The sequence below is a fragment of the Eretmochelys imbricata genome, chromosome 2, assembly GCF_965152235.1.
Source record: "Eretmochelys imbricata isolate rEreImb1 chromosome 2, rEreImb1.hap1, whole genome shotgun sequence".
Taxonomy (NCBI): Eukaryota; Metazoa; Chordata; order Testudines; family Cheloniidae; genus Eretmochelys; species Eretmochelys imbricata.
In genome coordinates this window covers 179,383,562-179,403,633 of record NC_135573.1, presented here as the reverse complement: position 1 = coordinate 179,403,633, position 20,072 = coordinate 179,383,562, and the positions used below count along the sequence as shown (strand labels likewise).

The window sequence follows — 20,072 nt, the reverse complement described above, 5'->3', positions numbered from 1 at the left end:
TGCATCGGAGTGTTGCTCTTTTAAGACTTCTGAAAGCATGTTCCACACCTCATCCCTCTTCGATTTTGGAACACACTTCAGATTCTTAAACCGTGGGTCAAATACTGTATCTATCTTTAAAAATCTCACATTTGTGTTTTGTCAAATCTACAGAGAAAGTGTTCTTAAAATGAATAACATGTCTGAGTCATCAGCTGAGATTGCTATAACATGAAATATATGGCAGAATGTGGGTAAAACAGAGCAGGAGACATATAATTCTCCCCCAGGGAGTTCAGTCACAAATGTAATTAATGTATTTTTTTTTTAATGGGTGCCATCAGCATAGAAGCATGTTCTCTGGAATGGTGGCTGAAGCGTGAAGGGGCATACAAATGTTTAGCATAGCTGGCACGTAAATCCCTTTCAGTGCCAGCTACAAAAGTGCCATGCCGATGCCTGTTCTCACTTTCAGGTGGCAATGTAAATAAGAAGCGGACAACATTATGTCAACAAACTTGTTTGAACAATTGGCTGAACAAGAAATGGACTGAGTGGACTTGTACGGTCTAAAGTTTTACATTGTTTTGTTTTTGAGTGCAGTTATGTAACAAAAAAATGTACATAGGTAACCTGCACTTTCATGATAGAGATCGCACTACAGTATTTGTATGAGGTAAATTGAAAAATACAATTTCTTTCGTTTATCATTTTTACAGTGCAAATCTTTGTAATAAAAATAATATAAAGTGAGTGTTAGGGGGCTTATTCCTTCACCCACTTACTTCCCTGGTCCTTCTCGCATGAACAGAGAGCAACAATACCCAAAATCCAAAGGTGCAAACAATTTGATGTTTACTGGGGTGAACTTCCAGCAAGCATGATTCCAGTTTCCTTCCTTAGTGTTCCCTTCCCAGCTCTGACACTACAGAGGCTTACCTGTGTCCCTGTTCCCAGTTCCCCCTTTAGCTAAACACGATTCCAATTTCCCCACCCCCATTCCCTGTTCCCATTTCCCCCCCCACACACACACACTTCCTGATTGACTGCAGACTATATAGTAAAACTTGAGTTCTGCTTTGCTATACCTTAACCAATCATTTTCCTGAAATTTAACTAACCAATCCTAACATATTGTAACATGATTATTTAACCAATTATATCCCACCACCTTAATTAGTTTACACCCAGCAAAATTAATTATACAGCAGACAGAAACAATCACAGAACCAGACAGAGATTATACAGACAAACAATGGGGAAATGGGGACTACAATGATAGAACAAACACAGAAATGAGGATTTCACATCCCAGCTATTGATAAGTGAGTTCTTGCCAGACAGGATGCTATCAAACTAAGTTTCCTTTTACATCCTCTAGACACTTCCTTTTCTCTGGAGGCAATAGGCACTATCAGGACAGGATTGTATTCCTAACAGCCCAATAGCACCTTATTTCAATGTGACTAGTTTGGAATGTGAGGATGTGACCGGTCGCTTCCCAGCTTATGGCTGCCTCTGCTGTTTAGCTAAAGGCCTTAGCCTAAGAACAGGGCCTCAGACTGTCACAGTAAGAGAAGGACCTTACACCGGAAGACAGTGATTTTTATTCTTTCTTTTATACCTCTAACTAGCCAAGTGATAAGAATACACCTAAATTCTTAGAGTGTAGGCCTTTACAGACAGGCCTGAATATCTATATCCTAACAGTAAGCACTGTGCATTTTGTATTCTGTGTTGTAATTGAAATCGATATATTTGAAAATATAGAAAAACATCCAAAAATTTCAATTGGTATTCTATTGTTTAACAGAAACAATGAACATGCAATTGAAATGGCGATGAATCGCGATTAATTTTTGTGAGTTAATCACGTGAGTTAATTGCGATTAATTGACAGCCCTAATTAGAAGTGTTGCCGGCACCCAGTGCCGAGAGGCTAACCAACAGCTGGAGTTGGTTCGCTACCCGGTGTGCTACACCCAATAATCACAACGGGGTAGAGAAGCAGAAAAGTTTATTTGCAGCTGCAAAAAGGTACAGGGAGAATAAAATCTCAAATCCTGCACACAGAGCAGGAAGTTACACAGGCTTTTATACATCCTTTTTCCCAGCATACTTATGCAATAGCAAGCTGCCCTAAGTATCCATATAGCCAGCCAATCCAGTTTCCAGCTAGTGCCCTTGTTCTCTGTATCATTTCTTAAACCATACATAAAGCTGCGTTATTCAGCATTGTTCTTCCATATCTGCCCTGTTTGGCCTTGCTTAGTTTCAGGCAGTCTGACTTTGCAGCATATTGTTGCAGATTCTCAGCATAACTGCTGTGTGTGCCTCCAGGCGGGGGGGCCAAGGACACTTGGGCCCAGTACGCAGAGCTGCTGCGAGTGCCTCCAGGCGGGAGGGGAGGCCAAGAACACTTGGGCCTAGTGCGAGGGGGCTTCCTCGACACTCGTGGTCTTCCATCCCCTCGAGTTACCCAGTGGCCATGCCCCAGTGTCCCCAACAACTCCCTCCTTTGAGAACACTCAACATCCTTGGCTCTGAGTTTTCTCACTTGGGCTACTTATTTCTTTACAATAGGACTTTGCATAAGCACTTTGTGATAGCCCTGAAGAGAATGACTTATTAACTTCTGCAAAAGGGCCCTAACACATGATACTGCACAGCATAATACCAGTAATACAAGCAATACAGGAAAGAGAAGTTTCAATAGCAGGCTAAATAAACCACCAAGCCAAAACGACAAACCCCAGCCTGAAAACAAGGTTTGCAACCAATTGCTCTCTGGGGCAGTATAGGCAACCTCTGCTCCGGCTCGGGCATGGGCCTCAGCCTGTACCACCTTTTCACAGATTTCATAACTGCTATCATTTACATATACACAACATCGGGGCCCGACGAGGGCACAAACCCCTCCTTGGGATGCCAAGAGATAGTCCAAAGCCAACCTGTTTTGGAGGGAAAACGTCCTGAGCTGCTGTACCTCTTTATTTAATGTTTTTACTGCTGATCCTAAATCACTAACCGAGTCCTCTAACTCTAAGGCAACTTTCTCAAGTACCATTTGCAGCCTTACAGTATAGCGGTCTATGCATGCCATGGCTGGCCCGGAAAACAGTGGCGCTATTCCCAGTACAGAGCACCCTACAAGCTTCTCGGTTGTGAGGGAATTCTTCATATTGCCCTCCAATGCTGTAGTCAGTCGCCACAGGGTCTTTTCTCGTGACTCAACAGAAGAGTCTCGGGCATTTCTAATCTTTCCTTTGGGCAGTGTGGCAGTTATGGAAAGATGAGGAACTCCATGAGCTATATAACAGCTACCTGTCCAGTTGGCTGGCAGCACCTTGTAAGCCTTTCGGCCACATACAAAATAGTGACCTTGTAGGGCCCAGTAAGGACTGTTTCTTAAGGGGATTCCTGGGATACTTAAGGCTGCTTTGGCTGCTTTTCCAAACAGTTCATATGCCCCTAAGGGGGCATCCCATCCTCCTGATTGGGTACAAGTGGGGGCGTTTCTAATTGTGCCTTTCAAATTACACTCGCCATAGGGACCACTACAAACCCACCATTGGCTTGCTAAATTGGAGATATTAACTGGATGGCAAGTTATATTTCCAAACCCCTCTTTTGTGGTAAGAGTATTTGTAAGAGTTTCCCTAAAAGGGGAGGAACCATTACACCCACACTGTTGGCCTCCCCTTTCGGTCTTTATCCAATGCCCATCAGCCCACTGTGTAATAACACAGGAGCTCTTTCCCACAGGAAGCCCATAGTGATCAGATTGGTTTCGGGTAAAACATAACGTTCCCTCAGTGAGTATTGCAACTGAATATTCCTGGTCCTGATAGGTGGCTTGCTGTAAAGAGGTCTTATTCCAGAACGGCGAGTCCGTTCTTTCCTGCTCTTTGGTGGAGGCTAATTCTGCTAGGGTCAAGGGCAGCATGTCAAGGGGCATTCCCATTTTGGGGGACAGTGGAGTTGGAGCACATACCTAGCAATCAGTCTGGTTTGTTAAAATAGCAACGTGGTGCGCAAGCGAAACAAAGGAGTTATGCTCCCGATATGCACAGTTTGGAAATACCAATACAGAGAATAACAATGTTACCCAATTAATTATCACCAGAGTCTTTTTAACCCAGGGTCTCCAGTACCTGGGTGGCCCATTTTGGAGTTAAGGTGCCTGCTATTTGTGTCTTTTAAACAGTAGCTTTAGCCCGAGATCGTCACTAGATGAGGAGTCAGCAGGTTGGACGGCCCACTGTTCTGCTGACGAGGGGGCGGGTACTGCCTTCAGACGAGAGTGATGGATCCAGTTCTTGTGTCCCTCGATCTTTGCCGTTGTATGGGAGATCAGCAGGACAGTATAGGATCCTTTCCACTTTTCCTGGAGAGGCTCGTCTTTCCAGGTACGAACAAGCACAGAGTCACTGGACTGTAAGGAGTGGACGGGAGAGTCCAAGGGGAGAGGCTGGGAATCCTTGGTATACCTGTGAAGAGACAAAAGAACAGCAGACAGGGGACACATATACTGTGACAAAAAAACATTACCCAACTCCCATTCCACTGACAGAACCGGGGTGCCATTCATAGGCCATGCCCTTCCAAACATAATTTCAAAGGGACTAAGCCCTAATCTACCCTTAGGGAGAACGCGGATACGGAGTAGGACGAGGGGCAAAGCATCAGGCCATCACAGTGAGGCTTCTTGGCACACTTTTGAGAGATGCCGTTTAAGGGTCTGATTGGTACGCTCCACTACACCACTGGCTTGCGGTCTCCAGGGTGTATGGAGTTTCCAGGGGATCTGTAAGGCATGTGAGATGCTTTGAATGATTTTTGACGTGAAATGCGTCCCGTTGTCAGATTCCATCCGCAGGGGGAGTCCAAAGCGAGGAATGATCTTAACAAACTTGAGGGCCACTGTTCTGGCAGTGCAGTTACGGCATGGGAAGGCTTCTGGCCATCCGCTGAACCGATCCACTATGACAAGGAGATATTTGAACCCTTGGGTCCAGGGAAACTCAGTAAAGTCTATTTGCCACACTTGTCCGGGGCCCGGAGTGGGTTCTAGGGCAGCTGGTGGCACAGGATGTCCCGGTCGGGGGTTATTCTTTTGGCAGACTAAGCAGTCCGCTTGTACCTGGGCAGCCAGGGGTCGGAGTCCGGAAGTGATAAAGTATTTTCCCATTAGCTGGATAAGTGCTTCCCTGCCAGCATGAGTGGTTTGATGTAGTTTCTGCAGCACTGGCCGGATCAGGCCCTTTGGTAAGAGGACCTTCCCTTCTGGGGAATGGAGCCATCCCTCCTTTTCCCGGAGACCGAGTTTGTCAGTTAGCTGTCTCTCCTCCCCAGAGTACTGAGGGGTTGGAAGCTCCCCTACTGATGGGATAAGGGCAGCATATGGGTGTTCTCAGTCTGAGGGGATGGCAGGGTCGCAGCATGCTTAGCCTCTCTATCTGCCTGGGCGTTACCTCTGGCCACATCTTGATCCTCCCTTTGATGGGCTTTACAGTGTACCACCCGCCACTTCTGAGGGAAGTTGTACAGCTTCTAGGAGCCGGAGGATTTGGGTCCCATACTTGACTGGGGAGCCTTGGGCTGTCAGCATTCCCCTTTGCTTCCATAGGCCAGCATGAGCATGTAGCACACCAAAAGCATACTTTGAATCAGTAAAAAGGTTGACCCGCTTTCCTTTTGACAGTTCAAGTGCACGGGTCAGGGCTATTAGTTCGGCAAGCTGGGCAGAGGTCCCAGCAGGCAAACCTTCAGCTTCCACAGTGTCATGGAGGGTCACAACAGCATAACCCGCCCTCCTTTGCCCATCTATTACAGTACTGCTACCATCAGTGTACCACTCATAATCTGCATTTGGGAGGGGTACATCCTTTAAATCTGGACGGCTGGAGTACTGGACATCTATGATCTCTAAACAGTCATGTTTCTGTTCCTCTGTTTCTGGCAAGAGGGTGGCTGGGTTAAGGGAGGGGCAAGGCTGTCAGGTGACTTCAGAGTTCTCTAACAGCTTAGCCTGGTACCGAGCAATCCGAGCCTGGGTGAGCCAAAGCCCTCCCTTTGCTTCCAATAAGGCTTGGACCATATGGGGAGTATAGATTTGCATAACCCCTCCCACTGTTAGCTTCTCAGCTTCCTCAAGCACTAGGGCAGTAGCTGCGACCGCCTGTAAGCATGCCGACCAACCCTTTGCAACCTGATCCAGTTGCTTAGAAAAATAAGCCATGGGACGTCTCCATGCTCCTTACAGCTGTGTGAGCACTCCTAGGGCCACCCCCCTTCGTTCATGTACATACAACTGAAACGGCTTAGAGAGATCCAGCAGGCCCAGTGCTGGGGCTTCCATCAATTTTCTTTTAAGGATTTTAAATGCCCTGTCAGCCTCTGGGGTCCAATAAAAGGGGTCATGATCTGCTCCTTTTACACAGTCGTACAGGGGTTTAGCCCACAGTCCAAACTCTGGGATCCATATTCTGCAAAAGCCTGCCATACCCAGAAATGCCCTGAGCTGCTTACGATTGCTTGGGGTAGGAACTTGACAGATAGCTTCCTTTCCTTTTTTTTTTTTTCGCTTGAACGCTGACGCTCTCCTTGCCTTAGCTGTAACCTGATTCCTTTACCTCAGACAACAGAGTTATTAGGACGATATTACAGTCGTCTCAATCCGGCTTGTGACTACTGAGGCACCCCTCAAAGACTGATATAAACCTGCTTGGGTTCGTTGAGAATTCCCCAGCCTGTGTTTTAAAAGCTGCTAAGACTATTGGATTGAATGGCACATGGGTGTAAACTTGCATAGTGGTAGCCTGACGTCCCTCTGCCCCTGGGCAAGCCACAACAGTCTCGGTAAGCAAAGGATAGAGTCCCACCGAGGGGGCAATCTCTGTAACCTGAGGCATCCTACCCTTATAACGTGGGGGTGTGGGGGCCAAAGGGGACACCGGCTTTGCCATTACAGTGCGGGTGGGGTCTGGGGACTAACATTAGCTACTACCGAACCAGTCGGAGTCAGATTACAGTGCTGTAAAATATCTGGTCGAATACATAAAGTCAGAAACAAATGCGCATACATATGTTCATTCCATTTCCTTGTTCTCTGACAGAACAGCAGTAACTGAAGGATCGTGTTGTAATTAATTGACCCTCCTGGTGGCCACCACTCCTGGCCCTCTAGTTGATATTGAGGCCAGTCAACTATACAGAATCGTTTTAATTGGCTCTTAGTCATCGGATCCGCACCAAATACCTTCCAGTTTGCTAGAACGCATTCTAGGGGCGTACACCATGCCCTAACCCCCGAGCTCTGTCCCTGTCCCATACCTACAGGGTAACTCTGGGCGTCCCCAGGTTCCAACAGAGCATACAATCTGGATTTCAAAAGGTTCCTACCTTATCCAAGGGACCGGTTCTTCACTGTCGTCCACAACTGCTCCTCCCCTATGTCCAAGGGACCGGTTCTTCACCGTCGTCCACCACAACTGCTTCTCCACTATATGAGTGCGTTGCACCATTGTGCCCTCCGGGGTCGATCAAATCGCATCTCCTCCGAGGCCCCGGTGAACTCACCGGTGCGCACTGCGTGTCAGTTCTCGCCACAATCCTCGACCTCCAGGAGGGGTCCGGGAAAGGCTCAATTGCAGCCTCGTCAGCCCACCCAGTGACGCCAAAAGCTGTTGCCGGCACCCAGTGCCGAGAGGCTAACCAACAGCTGGAGTTGGTTCGCTACCCGGTGTGCTACACCCAATAATCACAACGGGGTGGAGAAGCAGAAAAGTTTATTTGCAGCTGCAAAAAGGTACAGGGAGAATAAAATCTCAAATCCTGCACACAGAGCAGGAAGTTACACAGGCTTTTATACATCCTTTTTCCCAGCATACTTATGCAATAGCAAGCTGCCCCAAGTATCCATATAGCCAGCCAATCCAGCTCCCAGCTAGTGCTCTTGTTCTCTGTATCATTTCTTAAACCATACATAAAGCTGCTTTATTCAGCATTGTTCTTCCATATCTGCCCTGTTTGGCCTTGCTTAGTTTCAGGCAGTCTGATTCTGCAGCATATTGTTGCAGATTCTCAGCATAACTGCTGTGTGTGCCTCCAGGCGGGGGGGCCAAGGACACTTGGGCCCAGTACGCAGAGCTGCTGCGAGTGCCTCCAGGCGGGAGGGGAGGCCAAGGACACTTGGGCCTAGTGCGAGGGGGCTTCCTCGACATTCGTGGTCTTCCATCCCCTCAAGTTACCCAGTGGCCATGCCCCAGTGTCCCCAACAGAAGTAATCACTAACAATACAGCATGTATTATGCTTGAACATAAAGGGCCTGCTTCTCATTTTACACCATTCAAACAGTGGAAAGGGGCCTTACTGCAACAGAGAAGTCAGGCCATGAAGATTTAGTAATCTGGGTCAGATCCTCAACTGGTGTAAATTAGTGTAGTCTATTGGAGTCAATGAAGTAATACTGATTTATACCAACTGAGTATCTTACCCAGATGCCCAAAGAACAGAAATAGTGATTCTGTAACCTACTACCTATTTGCATTTGTTTTATTTGGCATTTTATTAAGGCACTTCCCTGTTAGTCACAAGTTTAAAATAATGTAACTTTCTAACCCCTGCATTATAACACAGCTGGAGTTGTGTAGTATAGCTTTGCTAAAATAATCACATTCTGTTTGCTGCTCCGTATGTTGCTGATGGAAATGTAAACTTTCCCTCCAATAAACTATTCTCTGCAAGGTGGTATGTAACACTTGGGGTTTTTTTTAATGTCCAAAGAAAAATATAGATATATACTGTAGCAAAATCTTGGCCATTAGTTGAGTGAGCATGACTGAATTTCAGCGAGGTGTACCCAAATCTTCCGTACCTATCTAGGGCTTGAAACTAGACACCAGTTAGGACTCGTAAAAATCAGATTTTCTGTACCAAATTCCAGGGTATCAACATATGTTTTAATCCAAAATCCGAATAAAAAGTTAAATATCAAAATTTTTAGCAGAATGGAAATTTCTGAAGAATTTCAGTGTAGAAATTTTGAAACATGGTAATGTAATCCAGCCAAGGAGCGCAGCCCATAAGGAATGATGGGGGCATGATGCAACCCGTTCCCATGAGGCACCTTAGCCAGATGCTGTTCAGTGTCTAACTGGTTTGAAACAAAATGTTTCGTTTCAGTTCAACAAACCAAAATGTTTTAATTCACATTGCTTGAGTCCAACAGCAAACATTTTGTTTTTATTTTCGTACATGGAAAATCTATTTTTTTAGCAAAATTGCAACATTCCCATGGAAAATTTTGATTGTGCAGAAGTTGCATTTTCTATTGAAAATCAGAGAAAATTTCCACCAGCTCTAATACCAACCAAAGCAATATTACATAGGCTTGTTAAGGGCTGGGCTGAGTGTGGCTCTGCATCTTTGTTCTCACAGAATCCTAGAGATAAGTGACCAGTAGCTCATCTAGTCTGTCCTCCTGTATATCACAGACCATCAACTGCAACCTCCAACAACAAAAATTAAACTATTTCTCCTATGCCCTCACCATTTTCTGTAGAATTTATGCACTCGCTTAAAACAAAGTTTACTCCCCATAACCTTGTGGATATAGCCTTATCTGAGTCTGCAGATATTCAAAGGTATGGACTGCTCCCATTAAGCATAGTGGCACATTAACCCTGAAGCCTAATGAAAACAATTGAAAATGTCAACGTTGTTGCACAATTTTCGTAAAAAACAGTCAGCTATGTGGGTTTATGTGCTGATCTTGAGAATACCATGACTATTTCCCCCATCCGTACTCTGATCCTTGGATACACAAACATTCTAGAACCACCCAATGCAGAAGACAAGGCAGAGTGGCCTAACCGCATAGAGCACTCAACTGGGACTGAAGAGACTTGGGTTCTATTTGCATCTCTACGATTGGCCTGCTGGGTGACCTCGGGCAAATCACTTCTCATCCCTGTGCCTCAGTTTCTCCATCTCTAAAATGGAGATAATGATACTAACCTCCTATGTAAAGTGCTTTGAGATCTACTGCTGAAAAAGAGCTAGGGATTTTTTTTTATTGCTATTGTCTGATACCTGAACATCTCTATAGTCATTACCCATTACCGAAATTACTAGGACTATGTAATCCAAAAAACCTTTAATGCCACTGCTTAGTGTCTCATTGTATAATACCACAGAACTACATTACATCCTGTGTGCTAACTTACTGTGAAACAACGGATGTAATAATGTAAGATGGTATCTAAATGGTGAAAGCTTTGCATGCTTGCTTTCCAATCCAGTATTCTATATTCTAACAAACAACAACTGCATTAGAAACCTGCAAAAGGCTCCTTACGGGCAAAACCCACTCGTAACAAACCCATATAAGTAAGGAAATCCAAAGCTGAGCCACACCTCTTAACACACATGCATTATTACACTTTCTATTGTCACTGACAGGCTCTGAACCTCCACCCTCCAGCGAGAGGGTGCACATAACACACTGACATAGCCCAGGCTCTATTGCAAAACCTCATATTTCTGTACACGCACTGGATATGACACATTTACTATGCTCCACGTAATAGTGGCATAGGGCAGGGGAGGATGCCTTGCTTTTCTGTTGGCCTCCCTTGCTTTTTGATAGTATTGTTGTAGTTCCTTCCCCGTGGCCTGACATTGCTGCTTGTTGCTGCCCCAGCTTCGGCAGCTCCTTTGAAACATCTGCAAAAATGTTTTCATTTCTGTGGAATTCCACGCTGGGCTGCTCCTTCTCACCAAGCCAAGGAAAGCCAGGACTAGGCAGCAGCACAAGGCTTCCTTGCAGCTTTATAGGATGCCATATCCTGTGACCTCACAAAGGGGGTGTAGCAGGAGGAGAGGCATGTCCAGAACATCCTGGGCATTTTAAAGGAGATGGGGGGTAGGTTTACGGTCAATGTGACCTCTATGCAGCAGAGTTCAACATTGTGACCAGAGCAGTCCCTGTCATGGGGCATTGGGGAACTGTTGCTGGTGCACAGTTTTACTGGTATAGGTGATACACAGGTACTGTACCTGTGGAATGGTGCTGCTAGAGGGATTAAATCATTCAGGAGGTGGTTTAACTTGACGGACAGAAAGTCAGGGTTTTACTGACAGGACTCAAAACTGCGTATGGACTCACACAAGGACGTGCAGAAATAAGGCAAGTTTTACTGGTAAAACTTTTTAGCATAGACCAGGCCTGAGGCACTGCACGTATAACTGCACACAACATGGGCTAATCACAGCGAGGTCATGTTACAGGTCTTTGTGTGGTAGTGTGAGCTACCTTCACTCTTTTCAGCTGATCAAACAGCAGAGGCAGAACAGGAAGAAGGGAGGAGTGTCAACTCCCACAGAGCAGAACTGAGAGCTTCATCCCTGAGGTGGCCTCTGTTTGACAAAACCCTTCATCGTTGCCAGAGAGGCAGAGGGGGTGGAGAAGCTACATACACGGGACATACATGTGGGAGTGAGACACCCAACGCAAGAGAAATTGGAGGGATGACTTTAATAATGATGGAGGTGGAGGTAGGGGAGAAGGATGTGTGGGGGATAAATGCGGGTCCATGCCGCGAGGCAGCACAAAAGACGGAGCTCATGAAAACCTTCTCAAAGCCCTTCCTACAAATGCCCTCCCAGATCCCAAGAAATAATCTCTCAGGCAGTCTCAGTTTGGAAAGCCAGGTGTGGCTCTTCAGAGTGTCAGCCCGTGATCCATCGAGAGGGCACCAACTATAACTGTTTGGGCAGCAGTAGATCTTAGAGCTCTGATCTCCTCTCTCTAACCCCAGCAAAGTCCTTTGTCTGGAGGAGGATGAAGAGTGGGCAGCTGCTAATTAAGAAGCTAAGAGGACTGTAGCTCCAAGGTCCACTACTGTCCAAGCAGCCTCAACCAGCCACATATCCGTGGATTGCTGGTTGAGATTCTCACTTCTCACTGTAGCTTCCCTAGCCAGTGAAGCATGGTTAAGGCTAAGATTTTGTCATAGGTATTTTTAGTAAAAGTCATGGACAAGTCGCAGGCAATAAACAAAAATTCACGGCCCGTGACCTGTCCATGAATTTTACTATATAAATACCCCTGACTAAAACTTAGCAGCACCTGGGGCCGCTGGCACTGCTGGTAGGACACCAGGCAGTGGGGGCCAGAGGGCCAACAGCTAGCCCCTGCACTGGCCACAGGGGCTGACTGCCCCCAGCCATCCCTGCTCCGAGGCACCGGGGACCGCTGCTCAAGTGCTCCCTGGGGCTGCCCCGGGACTGCTGCTCAGGTACTCAGGCAGCTCCCTGGAACCGCTATCCTGGGGCCAGCTGCTCTGGGACTGCTGCTTGGGTGTTTCCCCTGGGCCAGCTGCCCAAGCAGCGACCAAGTGGCTGGCCCTGGGCCAGCCCCTGGGACCACTGCTCAGGTGCTCCCTGGAGCCAGTCACCCTGGGACTACCTAAGCAGCGGCCGGTGCGGCTGGCCCCGGGGCCACTCCAGCAGCGCTTGGTGCGGCTGGCTGCAGGGTGCCCGAGAAGCTGGCCCTAGGGATCAGACGCACTGGCCATTGCAGCTGCGAAAGTCACGGAGGTCGCGGAAAGTCATGGAATCTGTGACATCCGCAACTTCTGTGACAGAATCACAGCCTTAATTGTGGTTTGCTGGCTTCTCTCACTGCTCTATCTCTCTCACACACACACGCCTCAATCGCTTCAGCATTGGGGAATGTATAATTTATGGAATTTTCTGTAACAATGTATAAATGATACTTTTATATTTTTGATGATTGTAACTATATCAAAATTATATGGATTGAGGGCTCCAACATGCAAACCGCTACTCGCATGGGTAGACCTCATTCACATGAGAAACCCTGTTGACTTCAGAGTAAATATGTCCTTTTGGCATAATGTGTATAATGGCTTTAAAGCAAAACATTATTTTGTACAGCATTTTTTCCCCTGAAACAGCACAAAGGATTCTGAGATATAGAACACAAAGGATTCTGGGATATGGATCACAAAGGATTCTGGGACATAAAGATCACAGAATAAAAGACCAGGTGTCTTGGGAGCCACAGAAGGAAAAAGAGTATTGTTCAGATTTTAAATCTGAGAATCCATTGTGGCATACAAAGGGCATATGATAGAAAACATTACGCTGACTGAATACCAGTTGCTACGGAAACCCATAGCATGCCGATTTTAAAAGTTCTCCAGAGGAAAAAGAAAAGCCAGTTGGGTAGTAAGGTTGGATCCTTTGCTTAGAGTGGAAATGAAATCCAAGGGTCATCTGAGGAATGGACAGAAGGGGTTAGTACTGTAGTTAGCTTAGAGGCTCCCTGGGAGTGAAGACTAATAGGTCAAGCTTCAGAAGTCTGACTGATGAATGGGGTAGGGGAAGCATCTCTAAAATTTCTAGACTGAGAATGAGTGACAAAGAATCTTATTATAAGATTTTATTATGGTTCTTCTTGCAATTTTTTCTTGCTGTTTTCAAGCCTCGTTTGATTTCTCCTTCAGTTTTCTAGCATAATTTAAAGGAACTTGCGGTTTACTCTAAATTGTGCTGAATGCCGTTACACCAAAGGGCAGGGCCAGATTAACTTTTTGTGGGCCCGGCACCAAACATATTTGTGGGCCCCCCTGGGGAATGAAGGGGTCAGGGGCAAGAGCACAGCGGGCAGGGTGGATTTGATTTAAATCATGAGTTAAATCACGAGTCAGGAAGACTCGATTTAATCATGGTTTTCTACATAAAAGTGAGTTCTTGTTGGTTGTTATAACCTTAATACATATTCTTCAAAACTCAGAGATAGATGTAGGTTTCATTTTTAGAAGGTACACACTATACTTTTTTAAACAGTGATTTATTTTGAAAACTTTTCAGATGAGTTTTACAGCTATATCAGAAAATTAATGATTGTTTGGTTATTTCATTTACCAAAGATAATTGAAGCAGATATTTATGAAGTCATTGGGAGGTGAACTATCTCCAGTTGAACAGGTTAATCATTAATATTTGGAGGATTTTCTTGCCATGCTGTATTAGGAGAACATCACCAGACAGACATTTAAATTGTTTTATTTAACTAATGCAACAACGTTAAGTATTCTGGATTTTTTTCTTCAACAGCAAACATAATATTTTAACAAAAAAGCATATGTCCCTCGCTTCTCACATTTATCTCCAGACTTCTTCTCCTTGTCCAGATCTGCCCCCAACAATCTTCTATTCATTGAACTTTTTGAAACTTTTCACTTTTAGAGAGAGATAAAGGATTGACTCTGTGAACACAAATTTGCAGAGGGACAATAGAGTTGAGGTCTGTTATTTCTCACCTCTATATATTATTTATTTATTTAAAAACAGTTTTGCTGTTAACAAGCATGTTACCGCTAGAGACACAAACCCACAGTCTGAGAACTGCAAAATTAAGCATCCCTGATGGTGTCTTCTAGACTGAGCACTGCGTCCCATTGGGTAGATAGAAAGAGTAACCTAAATAATCTATACAGAAGCCCGTGGAACCCCATAAAATTGGGTCTCTAATCCATGAACTATTAGAACTCATTTACAAAACTTTTCTTAAACATTACATCAATATATTGTCTCATACTATAGAATTAGAATTTATAATCCCTATTCCATGATAAGATATAATGTATCTTAATTAAAACTATCTTTAGATAGGTTTTTTCCCCCTCACAAATCCAATTTAAGTTAAAAAAAATCCGATTTTTTAATTTTTTTAAAAAAATCATTGATTTTTATCCACCCTGACAGCAAGGTATGGGGGGATGTGACGAAGCGGGACTGTTCTTCATGTTTCCTCTGAATAGTGTGGGGGTGCCTCAGTTTCCCCTAGGCAGTTCTTAAGTATGTAGGGGGTGGGATAAGGGTGTATGATCGTTGCAGAGCCCTAGAGGGCAGGTGTGTGCAGGGGTCTGGACACAGAGAATGGCCAACACCCTGTTTCCTGGCAACTGATGGCCTGGCCCTTCCCCCCTGCAAGGTGAGAGCTAAAGGGTTGGAGAACAAAGGAATCAGGTGACCTCCTGGCCCAGGAAAGGGACAAAGCCCAGAGGAGGAGGGGCTGGAGGGAGTTTCAGTTTGGGGCTGGCTGGGATATGGAGTGAAGTGCAGACGCGGTTGTCTGGCTCACTGCCCCCCAAAATGGACCCAGCTGAGGGATCCCCTTCTCTGCACCTGCAAGCTCTGTTTTAGACCATGTTCCTGTCGTCTAATAAACCTCTGTTTTACTGGCTGGCTGAGAGTCACGTCTGACTGCGAAGTTGGGGTGCAGGACCCTCTGGCTTCCCCAGGACCCCCGCCTGAGCGGACTTGCTGTGGGAAGTGCACGGAGGGGCAGAGGATGCTGAATGCTCTGAGGTCAGACCCAGGAAGGTGGAAGCTGTGTGAGCTTTGTGTCCTGAAGACAGGCTGTTCACAGAAAGGAGACTTCCCCAGAGTCCTGACTGGCTTCATAGGGAGCAGTTCCAGAGCATCGCCCAGGGACTCATGACAGAGGGGGCGAAGGATTGGTCCCCAGCTGGAGCGAGGCAGGGACCAGGGGCAAGATAAGCACATTAGGGAATGGGGGGAGGATTAGTCCCTGTTGACTGGAGCAAGGCAGGGGCCTGGGGCAAAAGCACAGTGGGGCGGGAGCTAGGGTTGGTCCCTGGAGCAAGGGAGGGGCTGGGGGTAAACTTCAAGCGCAGCAGGGCTGGGGAGGGGGTAAACAGGATCCCCCCCCCCGCCCCTGCCCACATAGAGCAGGTACCTACCTTCTCCCTGGTTTTAGCCCATTCTCTTCATCTCTCTCTGCACTGAGCTGAGGGTGGGAGTGCACTGGGCACTGGGCACAGGGCTGGGGGTGCAGGGGGTCTGGGAGGGAGTTAGGGTGCAGGAGCAGGTTGGGGTGCAGGGTCTGGCCAGGAGTTAGGGTGAGGGAGGGGGCTCAGGGTTGGGGCAGGAGGTTGGGGTGTGGAGCACTTACCTGGGGCAGCTCCCATTTGGTGCGAGAGGTGCAGGTGGGAATTGTGGGGGGGGGGGTGCAGGAGCTCCCGTTTGGTGGTGGGGGTGGAGATATTGGGGGTGCAGGAGTAAGGGCATCGGGTGTGGGGGGACTGGGTATGTGTAGGGGATGCAGGAGTCAGGGCTGGGTTCATGGGAGGGCTGGGTATGTGTGGCGGGTGCAGGAGTAAGGGCTGGCGTTGTGGGGGTGGGGGCTGGGGTTGTGGGCTGGGGTCGTGGGGGTGCTCCCAGCCTCCTGCCCTGAGCCGCTCACGGCAGGGGGCTGGAGGGGGCATGCCCCAATTCCACCCCCTTCCCCAAGGCCCTGCCCCTGCCTCATTTCCGCCTCCTCCCCTGAGTGGCGAGCACACTGCGGCTCCACTCCTCCCCCTCCCTTGCGCTGGCAAACAGCTATTTGCCGGCTGGGAAAGGGAGGGGTGGGAACGTGGCACACTGGGGGAAGAGGCGTGAGAAGAGCTTGGCTGCTGGTGGAGCCTGCCCTGCTGCAGCAGGAGCCCCAGGAGCTGGGAGCACCAAGCTTCTGCCCCCGCAGGAGAGAACAGGGGATGGAGAAGAGCAGGCCAGGCTGGGGCCCCTTTGGACCGTGGGCCTGGCGCCAGTCGTGCCATGGTAAATCCAGTACTGCCAAAGGGTCATTGGGGTAGAGATTACTAAGGTATCAGGGCATGCCAGTGTCCTTTCCCCTGCCCATATCCTCTGAACTGACTCCAGGGAGGCAGAAAAGATATAAAAGCTGTTACTGAGGCTCTAAACCACTTCAGCATCCCCTTATGCAAGGGAAACCCAGGGACTAGGTAAAAAAGCTTTAGGCACAAAGCTGCCCTAATGCAGTTGAGGATCAGGGTCACCGCTTTCGACAGGGTCCAAAGGAGAAAGTAACATAATGATATTTTTTTTAATTGAAAACCATTTATTTAGGCTCAGATCCCCAAAGGTATTCAGGTACTTAATTTTCATTGATTTCAGTGAGAGCTAAGCACTTAAATACCTTTGGGAATCTGGATCTTTATTATTTTAGATTGCACAAAATGAAGATACAAATCAATGAGCTTCAAAGTGTGGAGGACAAACCCTGATTAGGAACAAGGTGTATGTGTCTGGAAAAGCAGAATCTGTTCTGTGATTCAATTTGTAACTGGTTTGAAAGCAAAGTTTGTAATTAAAAAAATGCATCCAACTGCCTTTTTCTTTCTTATTTTAAATAAATCTAAGAGCTTTTCTGTACAGCCATTTTTCATAACTGTTACTTATTTATGCTGTTCTGGTATGGGAAGAAACATTTCTTCATTGCTTTTTTGTGGTATTATTTTCCTAACACATACTCTTTTGGGTTTCCGGTATACGGAGGTCACTTTTCCTCCCCTTCCTCCTCCCTCTTTTGTGCATAAATTTTGGGTTTGTTCTCTCTTTTTCCTCTGATGCTGCATCTGGTAAGTCAGATGACATGCCCATGGCAGCTAGGAGGGTAAAGAAGATTGTAAGGAAAGTTCTATTGTGTAACCCCCCCATTTTTATTTATTTATTTTCAAAAAACCAGAACTAAGAATACAGCATTTTTGGAAGTCTCCTTTGTTTTCCATCATTCCAGTGACAAGTTATATGTCCTTTGTCTACATCTACATCAATAGACTGGATTTCTACTGCAAAGTTTCAGTCAGATGGTGGCACACACAGAGGGACCACCGGCTCACATCCAGTAAATGAACTACAGAAAAAGTGACAGAGATCTCTAAAAATTGTTTGGAAAAATCATAGGTATGTATAGTAAATGTGTACTCTCCTATCTGATATATTTAATTACTTCAGTTTTCTCTAAGCAGAAATGTATTTTACAAGTTTCATAGGGGTCTGTTTGTTTGTTGGAGTGTGGATATTGCAGTCACTGCAATCTACACCATGAAGAATCATAGAAACAGGGCTAGATTTCCTAATATCTAAACTAAACCTCCCTTGCTGTAGGTTAAGCCCATTACTTCTTGTCCTATGTTCAGTTGACATGGAGGACCATCGATCACTATCCTCTTTATAACAGCCCTTAACATGGTTGAAGACTGTTATCAGGTCCCCCTCAGTCTTCTTTTCTCATTATTTTTACCTTTCCTCAGCAGTCAGGTTTTCTAAACTTTTTATCATTTTTGTAGGTTCTTCCCTCCTCTTTTCCACAACTGTCTTAATGTGTGGTGCCCAGAATTAGACACAGTCCTCTAGCTGAGGCCTCACCAGTGTTAAGTAGAGCAGGACAATTACCTCCTGTGTCTTACATATGACACTGCTGTTAGTACACTCCAGAATGATATTAGTCTTTCTCACCCCTGCATCACATTGTTGACTTGTATTCAATTTGTGATCTGCTATAACCTTCGGATCCTTTTCAGCAGTACCATCACCTAGCCAGTTATTTCCCCATTTAAGAGTTGTGCATTTAATTTTTCCTCCCTAGGTGAAGCACTTTGCACTTGTCTTTATTTAATTTAATTTTTGTTAATTTCAGACCAATTCTCCAATTTGTCAAGGTCGTTTTGAATTCTAATCCTGTCTCCCATGTTTTTGCAACCCCTCGCAGCGTGGTGTCATCTGCAAATTTTATAAGCATACTCAATTAGAATTAGTCAAAAATAATTAGAGTGAGTCAAAAACTGTCATACTTTTTTAACATAAAATAGCTTTTTGACTAAATGAAAATCTTTGTGAAAAAAATTATTTTTAAAATTTTCCAGGTTTTTGTAAAAAAAAATGAAAATTTTTGGGTTTTGGTTGTCGATAATTTGTAAAATTTTGGTTTAGGGTTTTCAGCTGTTATGAAAACCAAAACAATTTCCACTAAAAACTTCAACACAAAAGGAAAATTTTCGTTCTCATTGAAATTTTGAGAGGGGAAAACAGGTCCCAGTCAGCTGTACAAAGAATATAAATGCCTCTTCCACGGAGTCCAACCTTTGGATTACATGAAAATCTACATGATTACGGAGGGCAATTCTGACAGTCCTGATACAGATCTTTATCACAGGATAAATTTTGCAAAGACACTTGCGAGAGAGAGAGAGAGAGAGAGAAAGAGAGAGACCGCTTAATTCATTCGTCAGCACAGATTATAATACTTTTTAGAGATTTTGTCAAACTTGATTTTTTAAAAATGAGATTACAAATTTGCTTGATAAAGGTAATAGTATTGATGTAATAAATTTAGACTTCTGTAAGACACTTGGCTTGGTACCACATGACATTTTTATTACGAAACTAGAACAATACATAATCAGCATGACATATCTTACATGGATTAAAAACTGGCTGATACTTCTCAAAATGTAATTGTACACGGGGAATCATCATTAATCATCATGTGTTTCTAGAGGGGTCCCACTGGGATTCGTTCTTGGTCCTAAGCTATTTAATATTTTTATCAATGAGCTGGGAGAACATATAAAATTATTAATAATAAAGTTTACAGATAGCACAAAGATATGGAAAAGGACTAGTCACTGATACAGAGTGTTCTGGATCTGGGCACAAGCACACAATGTGTGTATTACTATGTGTATGGTATGATATAAAGCCATACATCTAGCGAAAAAGAATCCAAAAAATACATACGGGATGGGGGACTCTATTCTGAGAAGCAGTGACTCTGAAACGGACTTAGGAGTCATGGTAAATAATAGCTGAACATAAACTCCCATTGCAGTCATATGACCAAAAGGGTTAATGTGCTCCTTGGATGTATAAACAAAGGAATAGCAAGTTGGAACAGGGAAGTTATATTTAGGGCTGTCAAGCAATTAAAAAAATTAATCGTGATTATTCAAGCTGTTAAACAATAATACAATACCATTTATTTAAATATTTGGGATATTTTCTACATTGTCAAATATGCTGATTTCAATTGTAACACAGAATACAAAAGAAATAGTATTTTTCAGTTCACCTAATACAAGTACTGTAGTGCAATCGCTTTATCACAAAAGTTGAACTTACAAATGTAGAATTATGTACGAAGAAACCTGCATTCAAAAATAAAACAATGTAAAACTTTAGAGCCTACATG

At 45.2% G+C, this 20,072-nt stretch overlaps 1 protein-coding gene across 2 annotated transcripts in view; it reads left to right on the top strand.

Moving 5' to 3' along the window:
- The window catches only part of GPR141 (G protein-coupled receptor 141), a 44,839-nt gene that overhangs the window by 10,160 nt on the left and 14,607 nt on the right, over positions 1-20,072 (top strand). Inside the window, exon 2 of one of the 2 annotated variants that reach the window (XM_077809230.1) lies at positions 17,619-17,785. The gene's annotated coding sequence lies outside the window, so the exon portion shown is untranslated. Of the gene's footprint in view, positions 1-17,505; positions 17,786-20,072 lie in introns of those variants that run through there. The other variant, XM_077809229.1, reaches the window with a different exon arrangement.